Source organism: Portunus trituberculatus, chromosome 41 (assembly GCF_017591435.1).
Source record: "Portunus trituberculatus isolate SZX2019 chromosome 41, ASM1759143v1, whole genome shotgun sequence".
In the NCBI taxonomy this organism is placed as follows: domain Eukaryota; kingdom Metazoa; phylum Arthropoda; class Malacostraca; order Decapoda; family Portunidae; genus Portunus; species Portunus trituberculatus.
Genome location: NC_059295.1, coordinates 26,371,229 through 26,380,727, shown reverse-complemented (window position 1 = coordinate 26,380,727; position 9,499 = coordinate 26,371,229).

Genomic DNA, 9,499 nt, shown 5'->3' with positions numbered 1-9,499 from the left:
AAAAAAACAAAGGAATGAGGGGAGAGAAGATGATTAAGTGAAATTTAAGCTGAATAGAAGTTAGAGACCAAAAGAGGGGAAGAAAGGATTAGCATAGAAGAGGAGGGGAATGAGGGGATAAAATTACTAAAAAAGCTTGAATGAAAAGGGGGAAACACACGAATGAGGGGAGAGAAGATGATCAAGTGAAGTTTAAATTGAATAGAAGTTAGAGACCAAAAGAGGGGAAGGAAAGAGTAACACAGTAGAAGAGGGAAATGAGGGAATAAAAAAAAAATAAATAAAAGAATATTTGAATGAAAAGGAAAGACAGAGGAATGAGGGGAGAGACGAGGGTTAGGTGAGGTTAAATTAAATACACGTTAGGGACCAAAAGAGGGGAAGGAAATGATTAGCATAAAAGAGGAAGAGGATGAGAGAATGAAATATTAATAAAAAATGGCTTGGATGAGGGAAAAAAACAGAGAAATGAAGGGGAGAGACAGTTGAATGCAATGTAAGTTAGAGACCAGGAAAATTTGAGGGGAAGGACAGATTAGCATAGTAGAGGAGGAGGATGAGGGATAAAAGGTAGTAAAGAAAGGCTTGAATGAAAAAGGGTAAAAAGGATGAATAAGGGGTGATAAGTTTAAATTCAATGCATGTTAGAAACCAAAAGAGGGTAAGGAAGGATTAGCATAGTAAAAGAGGGGAATGAGGGGATAAAAGATGGTAAAGAAAGCTTGAATGAGGGGAAAAAACAAAGGAATGAAGGGGAGAGAAGCTTGAATGCAATGTAAGTTAGTGACCAGGAATATTTGAGGGGAAGGAAGGATTAGCATAGTAGAGGAGGTGGATGAGGGGATGAAAGAGAGGAATGTTTATGCTCATAGGCCTTTCTTCCCTCACATTAAGCAAGGACAGCTGAGCCTTAATTAGAGCCCCCGGCCACTCATCACGGCCTCTCCTCCAGCTAAGCGTGTTTTTCGGTTTTCGCGGACGCTTCAAAGAGGAATAAAAAGCCTCGCCTATTTAATGCATCCTGGAAATATTTTTAAATGATAGTAAACATTTTTTTTCTCTATTGTGTGTGTATATGTGTGTGTGTGTGTGTGTGTGTGTGTGTGTGTGTGTGTGTGTGTGTGTGTGTGTGTGTGTGTGTTTTTTTTTTTTTTTTTTTTTTTCCCTACTTTCATACTGGCATGCGTACAAGCACGTACATGGGCATTCACTCAGGCAAAACAACTTTACTATTTATACATATGGGTACAAAATATGATTTATAGTGGGCCTTTTGGCAACTAATGGGGCCCGCAGATTGCAGCTGCGTTGCCCCGCGCTACAGCAAGGCTGATGCGTTGCCGCAGCCAACCTGTCTCTCGAGGCTCCCCGCTGCGTTGGGTGATTCTTCTGCCAATATCATACAGTAAGTCACTGAAGTCTGGCCCGAGCACACCGCTAGTCTCCACAGCAAGCGGTGAGAAATCATACCTCCGGGCCAGGTCCTCGTAGCGATGGCGCTTGCGATGTTCGGCGGCGCGAGCCACTGCCCCAGCAGCCAAGGCACAGTCATTAATGTGGGTGCTGCAGAAGGTGTTTACGCAGGTGGCATCCCACATCAACATCTTGCCTCGTCTGAAGGAAAGACTGTAATGCCGTCTGGGCGGCGTCCGTCCCCACGATCCAGGCCTCGGGGTTCAAGGGTGGCCACTATCCCAGCGGCAGCCAGGGCGCGGTACACCACGTCGTTGAGAGCAGCGTGGCGTGGCAGGCGTCCGGGATTCCGCTGGCAGGACAAACTGTGGTGGCCTAGGGCGTCTGTTAAGGCTCCACAGCGGCAGCGGTGAGGCTGTTGAACCCGCAGGCCCAGCCTCAATGCAACATTTATTCGTACAGCATCATCGGGGAGGAGGAGGCCGAGACTCTCTACGGGGATAGCAGAGAGCCAGGCTCCGCTGTGCGGTGCTGTGGCAGCGAGGAGCCGAGCGCGGTTGACCTGGTTGGCATGGCTGAGGAGGTCATCAAGGCGGTGTTGCGAGGCTGCACCGTCAAGGGTCCTTTGCCGAAGCCCCAGCTCTGCGTTCAAGTCTGGGCACTGGGTGTTACGAAACATCGCTACAGCAGAGTCCAAGCGATCCAGTCTGTCGCCGTTGGGGCGGCGGTTGATGGTACAGACCAGGTCCCTGGAGGCCTCTAATGAAGCGATGTAAGCTGGCAGTGCTACATCTATCAACCGTCTCACACCCAAGCCCCCGTAACGGAGTGGCAAGGAGGCTTGTGTCCAAGAAGAATTGCTGTCAAGCTGGACGTTGCAGCACTGTGTGTGTGTGTGTGTGTGTGTGTGTGTGTGTGTGTGTGTGTGTGTGTGTGTGTGTGTGTGTGTGTGTGTGTGTGTAATTCACCTCGGTCGCCTGCTGGTCACCCAGCCAGTCTTCCCTATTACGGATCGAGCTCAGAGCTCATAAACCGATCTTCGGGTAGGACTGAGAGCACAACACACTCCAAAAACCGGGAAAGCGAGGCCACAACCCCTCGACTTACATCCCGTACCTATTTACTGCTAGATGAACAGGGGCCACACATTAAGAGGCTTGCCCATTTGCCTCGGCTCGCCGGGACTCGACCCCGGGGCTCTCGATTGTGAGTCGAGCGTGCTAACCACTACACTACGCGGTGTGTGTGTGTGTGTGTGTGTGTGTGTGTGTGTGTGTGTGTGTGTGTGTGTGTGTGTGTGTGTGTGTGTGTGTGTGTGTGTGTGTGTGTATCCTGGTAGCCAACTAAAGGCTGGAAAGTTAGACCAAAAATAGAAAAGAATGAAGGATAGTAGAAATATTTACCTGTGTGTGTGTGTGTGTGTGTGTGTGTGTGTGTGTGTGTGTGTGTGTGTGTGTGTGTGTGTGTGTGTGTGTGTGTGTGTGTGTGTGTGTGTGTGTGTGTGTGTGTGTTCTGGTAGCCAACTGACGACTGGAAAGTTCGATATAAAAAAAATAGAAAAAGAATGAAGGACAGTGGACATATTTAGTGATATTCCCTTTATTTGTGTGTTAGAGAAATGGAAAAAAACACAAAATAAAAAAAGTTATGCTCCATAATTTTACGTGTTAGATATTCCAACTCAGGGCAGTAAAGTGAGTTAATAATATAGATATATAAAAAAGACGTAGAGTATAATTTTTTTACCATTTTCTTTTTTTACAATAGAAAGATTGAAAAAAATCAATAATAATAAAAAAAAGCTTCCTAAAAACTTCCTATTAATGAAGTCGCATCCAAAAAATAAACAATGTCTGTCTCTGTCTGTCTGTCTGTCTGTCTCTCTCTCTCTCTCTCTCTCTCTCTCTCTCTCTCTCTCTCTCTCTCTCTCTCTCTCTCTCTCTCCCTAGTCGAGATCAACAAAATGCCTAAGTCGAGTCAGTTTTGTTCCTGGTAAAAATTTAAATCCAATCTGAGACTTTTCATAAATTCTGCTCTTGTGGCAACACGTACTGAGAGAGAGAGAGAGAGAGAGAGAGAGAGAGAGAGAGAGAGAGAGAGAGAGAGAGAGAGAGAGAGAGAGAGAGAGAGAGAGAGAGAGAGAGAGAGAGAGAGAGAGAGAGAGAGAGAGAGAGAGAGAGAGAGAAAATAAAATATCCTTAAAAAGAACAACTACAATAGACAGACCTGCATTTTCTTCCTTTATTATTTTGTATGCCTGAAGGAGCCACGCAGGCGAAGAGAGGTGAGAGTGAGAACATCTAGACAAAGGGTGAAGGAGAGTGCAAGGAGCCCACCCAGAGTAACAAAGTAAGAGTGTGGAAAGAAAAGCTGGAACAATCACACGTACCAACATTTTAACTACAATACTAAACAATGCACAACACGGGAAATATTACACGAGATCCTTATAAACATCCCTCCGATAATAGTGATGAAAGAGAACAGATTTTGCAACTTCTATCCAATTTAGCCTCTTCGGTATAGGGACGCATTTTTTTCCACGAGTTTTGGGGATATGATCAGACGATTTTATTAGCATTAGGAAGGGTCTATGGAGGTCAGAGGATTAATGGCAAGAGTCTTCACAATTTCAATCCCCATATAAGTTTCTGAAGCTTTGTAAAATCGCCAAATAGTAAGCAGAATGAATATGAAAACACGTCATGGTACTGAAGAGGTTAAAGATTTTTCAGTGAGTAGTGATTGTGGGAAAACATTTACGAAACAGCTGTCAAAAGAACAATTACACAGAATAAGAAAAGGAGAGAGGGAAGAAACATAAAAATAAATAGAAAAAAAGGAATGAATGAAGAGGAGAGACGGTAAGATAAGAAAAAAGGAGGGAGATGACTAAAAACACGAAGGAAAGATTGTACTACTGAAGGAGGAGGGAGAAGGACATTGAAGGAAACAATAAGGCAGACACAGAAAGAAATAAAGAGAAGAAGAGTGAAAGGAGAAAATATATACTAATAAAAATACAAGTTCAAGAAAGAAGAAATAGATAGAAGGAAGAAAAAAAAAAACAATGGAGCAAGAAGAGAGTAAAAATAAAAAGAAAGGAACAGAGGATAAAAGCAGGGTGGAAGGTATGTGCCACTAAAGGAGAGGAGAGGTTGAAATAATGAGAAAGAAGGAGATACAAGGAAGGAAAAATGGTGAAGCAAAAAGGAGGAGTAAGATGGGGGCGAAGAAATGGGAAGTGCAAATGGAGAGAAGAAAGCCTGAAGGAAGGAAAGAGGAAGAGACAGAAGGAAGGACAAATTAAGGAGAAGGAAAGGAAAGAAGGGAAAGAAACGTGGAAGCAGAGAACGAAAGAGAAAAAGGCACTAGAAAGAAATAGAAAGATAGAAGGGAGGAAACACTATGGCGAAGAGAGGAAAGAAAGGGAGAGAAAAGGAAAGAGAGTGGAAAAGGAATAAGGGAAACAAAGAAGGAAGGATGGACTAACATCTAGGTAAAATAAATTAGAAAGGAAAAAAATAAAAGCGAAAAAAATTACGGTGAAGAGAGGAAAGAAAGAGAAGGAAAAAAAAGATGGCAAGAGAAAAGGAATAAGGGAAACAGGGAGGGAGGGAGGGATGAAGGGGAGGAATGGAGGGAAGAAGGGTTGTCTCGCCGCCTCCACCACGAGTGTCGCTGTGCCTTCCTCCTCAACCGTAACCTTTCCACTTATGTACATTCTGGAGAAACGAGATAAGAGAGCAGACATAAACAGAAAAGCAAAATATCCTTGTAGAAAACTCACACACAACAAATATAAAAGAAAAAAAACACGAGGTTATAAAAAATTGGGAGAAAAAGACACCATGGAAAATATTAGGTACATTTAACCCTTTCTCTTGTCTGTTCATCGAGAGACACACAAATAAACAAGCAAAACAAAGCAAGGGCAAGGAGAGACATGACCAACATACCCGAGGAGACATTTGGTACACCTCACCTTATAACTTCCGCCTTGCTAATGTCACCCTCAACACGTTAGGCTCAACTTCAAGCTTTGCCGACCCTTTCCCTCCCTCCCTGCCTCCTTCCCTCCCTCTGCCTTCACACCTCCACAGCTTCGGCATTTCACCTCTCTCTCTCTCTCTCTCCCCTCAGCCGCGCCGTGCACTCTCCCCCGCTCTCCCCTTTAAAATCGCCCCAGTCACACTATTTTCACCTCCACGTTATTATCTGCATTGTGATTCATGTTATACGAGCACCACCACCACCACCACCACGCAGAGCAACAACACTACAACTACTATTACTGCTACTACTACTACTACTACTACTACTGCTACTGCTACTGTTACTATTACTACCAGCACCTCAGGCCATACAAGTGACACCCCACCTGTGTTAAATAGCAACATTACCATTATGACTGAACATAACATTGTCTGCACCAGCACCATATCGTGTATACCTTTCAGAGTACACCACCATCACCTCCAACACCACCACCACCACCACCACCACCATCACTAGCACCACCACAACCACCATCGGAAAAAGTAATAATAAAAACAGTTTTCTGCTTTTGTTAAGTATGAGTCATCTTTTTTCTTACTTTTTTCTTCTTTTTAAACTTAAGAATATTAATTTTGTCTTTTACCTTAACTCTCTCTCTCTCTCTCTCTCTCTCTCTCTCTCTCTCTCTCTCTCTCTCTCTCTCTCTCATGTCATTTCTCATTTCTTCCCTTCTCTCACTGCCTCCCACACTTCTTAAATTCTTACCTCCCTTTCCTTTTATCTCCTCTTCCCTACAAGCTTTCCTACCACCCCCACACCTCCTCCTCCTCCTCTTCCTCCTCCTCCTCCTCTGTAACCCACTCTCACTTCTCATAATACTGACTGACCTGTCTCTTTCACAGATCTCCTCTCTCTCCTCTTAATTAACACGCGTGGCTTCTTTTACACAGAGAACCATAACCTCTCTCTCTCTCTCTCTCTCTCTCTCTCCTTTCTTCACACCTTATTTTGATATCTTTCTGTTAAAAACTATGAGAGAGAGAGAGAGAGAGAGAGAGAGAGAGAGAGAGAGAGAGAGAGAGAGAGAGAGAGAGAGAGAGAGAGAGAGAGAGAGAGAGAGAGAGAGAGAGAGAGAGAGAGAGAGAGAGAGAGAGAGAGAGAGAGAGAGAGAGAGCATCATAATTTCAGAAAAGTATGAAACGGGGCCACACAAATGCGCTCACTTTGTCGTCTTCTCTCCGGATGTTTTATTTTTTTTTTTCCACATTGGAGAGGCATGGGGGGAGGAGGAGGAGGAGGAGGAGGAGGAGGAGGAGGAGGAGGAGGAGGAGGAAGAAGAAGAGGAGGAGTTATGTAGCTACTTCTAACCAGACTAATATCTACAACGTTGACTGATGAACAGATATTGATGTCAGGGTTTTTCCAGGTCAACAAGAGAAGATTCAGATGTAGGAGGAGGATGAGGAGGAGGAGGAGGAGGAGGAGGAGTTACGTTGCTATTTCTTACCACACTAATATGTCTAGATATCTATAACCTTCACTGATGAACAGATATTGATGGAGGGAGTTTTCAGGTCAAGAAAAGAATGGTCAGATGTAGGAGGAGGAGGAGTAGGAGGAGGAGTAGGAGGAGGAGGAGGAGGAGGAGGAGGAGGAGGAGGAGGAGGAGGAGGAGGAGGAGGAGGAGGAGGAGAGGAGGAGGAGGAGGAGAAGGAGGAGGAGGAAAAGATAGTATCGCTATATTTCTTCTTACACTTGCGTTAATGAGCGGTTTTTGCTGCACGTCACCTTCGCTTTCTGAGGTGATTAAGTGGTTAGAAAAATCGCTCAAAAGGTACTCCGTCTTTTTATTCCCTAAAATAAACTCGCCTCCCACCTGACTATTGCTCGTGTTCAGAATCGCTTTGCACTCTCATCACCACAGTTTTGCAAGGCCACAGAGATGACTAGCAGGATTTTCAAGATAGTCTCATTTTATAACAATTCTGGAAATCTTGCCAGTTCATAACTAGAAACGTAAAAAAAAAAACACTTTTAAAAACACGAGTATCTTTAATTAGAGCCTTTGGAAAGTAGTGATGGGAAAAGAGGAAGGCATTTCAGAGTACGGGCTTATATGTCTGCGAGGGTGAACAGGTGCGGGTAGGAAAGACTGCTGGTGAAAGGAGGGCAGCAGTGTGTCTAGTCCATCCTGCAGTCCAGGCTTCCTCCCCTCTTGGTGTACCTTCAGATTGGCAGCCGCTCACCAATCAGAGGGAAACCTTTGCTTCTATATCGACCAATGACCTTACACTAATATCTGGGAACACACATACACACACACACACACACACACACACACACACACTCTCTCTCTCTCTCTCTCTCTCTCTGGTTTCAATCATACTTATATAATAGTCATTTGCAGCAGTGGTGGTGATGATGTGAAAAGTAAGGTGACATTCGTTCGTGAAAATAGCAGCAACAGCAACAGCAACAGCAGCAGCAGCAGCAGCAAGTAATACGGAATTCACGATACATGAGGACTTCTATTTATATGTAAACAAGCAATTTAGGGAATAAAAAGAGGACCACATATTCGTATCAGCACTACCACTATTACTACCACCACCACCACCACCACCAACAACAACAACAACAGCATCAACATCAACAATAACAACAGCAATACCTTAACAAAAGCAGTAGCAGCAACGATGAGACGTCTGCATCTACTCGCCTCGCTTCACCTTCACATACACAAGGACAACACTGACACCAGTGACGTGTTACCGCGACACTGCACTGCTTCATGAAAATTCACAAGTGGACGTGACGGTGAAGCCAATTTCAAATGCTACACACTCACTTGTACACATGTGACTTTTGCATACGACTATAGACCATATGCTAAAACACTTAAAAAGGCACTAGTTGAAGGTACATAGGTTTTTATGATGATTTTATGGTTCTATTGACAGACCAACAAAATTTCTGCATTAATAAAAAGGAAAAAATATTCTCGAGGACATGGTTAATTTATTTTGTGGCCTTTGAAAATAGTCGTGGTGAGAACAGCGTGTTTGTGAATACGAGTCTTTGGCGGTAAATGAGACACGCGCATGACAAGCACGGGACGGGGCAGTGCAGAAATGAGGCGTTGATGATGCCAACCTCATACGGAAATGCCATATTATCTGCGTCAATTAGCAAAAGTAACTGACAGGCGAAGTTGGGCATACGTTGACTGTACCGGATGTGATGCGGATGTGATGCAGATGTGAACCAGTTGACAAGAACGCGATTGATCCGGACACAAACCCTTATGAAATCCTTCCATCATCACCACCACCATCACCAGTCACTATGCAGACCCTCAAACACTCTAATAACTTTTCACTACGAACTTCTACTCACTGCACCAACACGAAACACCAACAAATCCATCCTAGCTAAGATACGAGTACCATTCTTAACTACTAGGATGTCAATGATACCTAACGTTCTCTCTGGCTTGTGGGAAGTTTTGAATAACACACACACAAACACACATCTCTCTCTCTCTCTCTCTCTCTCTCAACACTATCACTGCAAAGTACAGCTTCACATCTACTCCGTAACAGGTAGGCTCCCTTTCGTCCCAGCCAGTAAGTCCCCATCAAACTGCCCCCCAGCCTACCCCCTGACCTTCAGCCTCGTGTGGGAGAGTCAACGAACCTTGCCGGGACCTATTTCAGTGTTATATCTTATTCATAGTTCCTAGCCGGGGAAATGCGACGGTATCTCACTGACCCTTGAACCGGACTCATAGATGCTTATAGGCGAGACGATGTTGCTTCCCTGTGTGTGTGTGTGTGTGTGTGTGTGTGTGTGTGTGTGTGTGTGTGTGTGTGTGTGTGTGTGTGTGTGTGTGTGTGTGTGTGTGTGTGTGTGTGTGTGTGTGTGTGTGTTATTTAGCGTTGATAAACTGAAATGAAAAAGTTGCAAGTGTTATTTTTGTGCTCCATTTTCATAAACTATTTTTCCCTTTCTAGTTTCCCCCCAAAAAAAATATAATTCAAAGTCATTGTTATCTGGATGAAGCAATAGGCAATATATAAATGTGAGT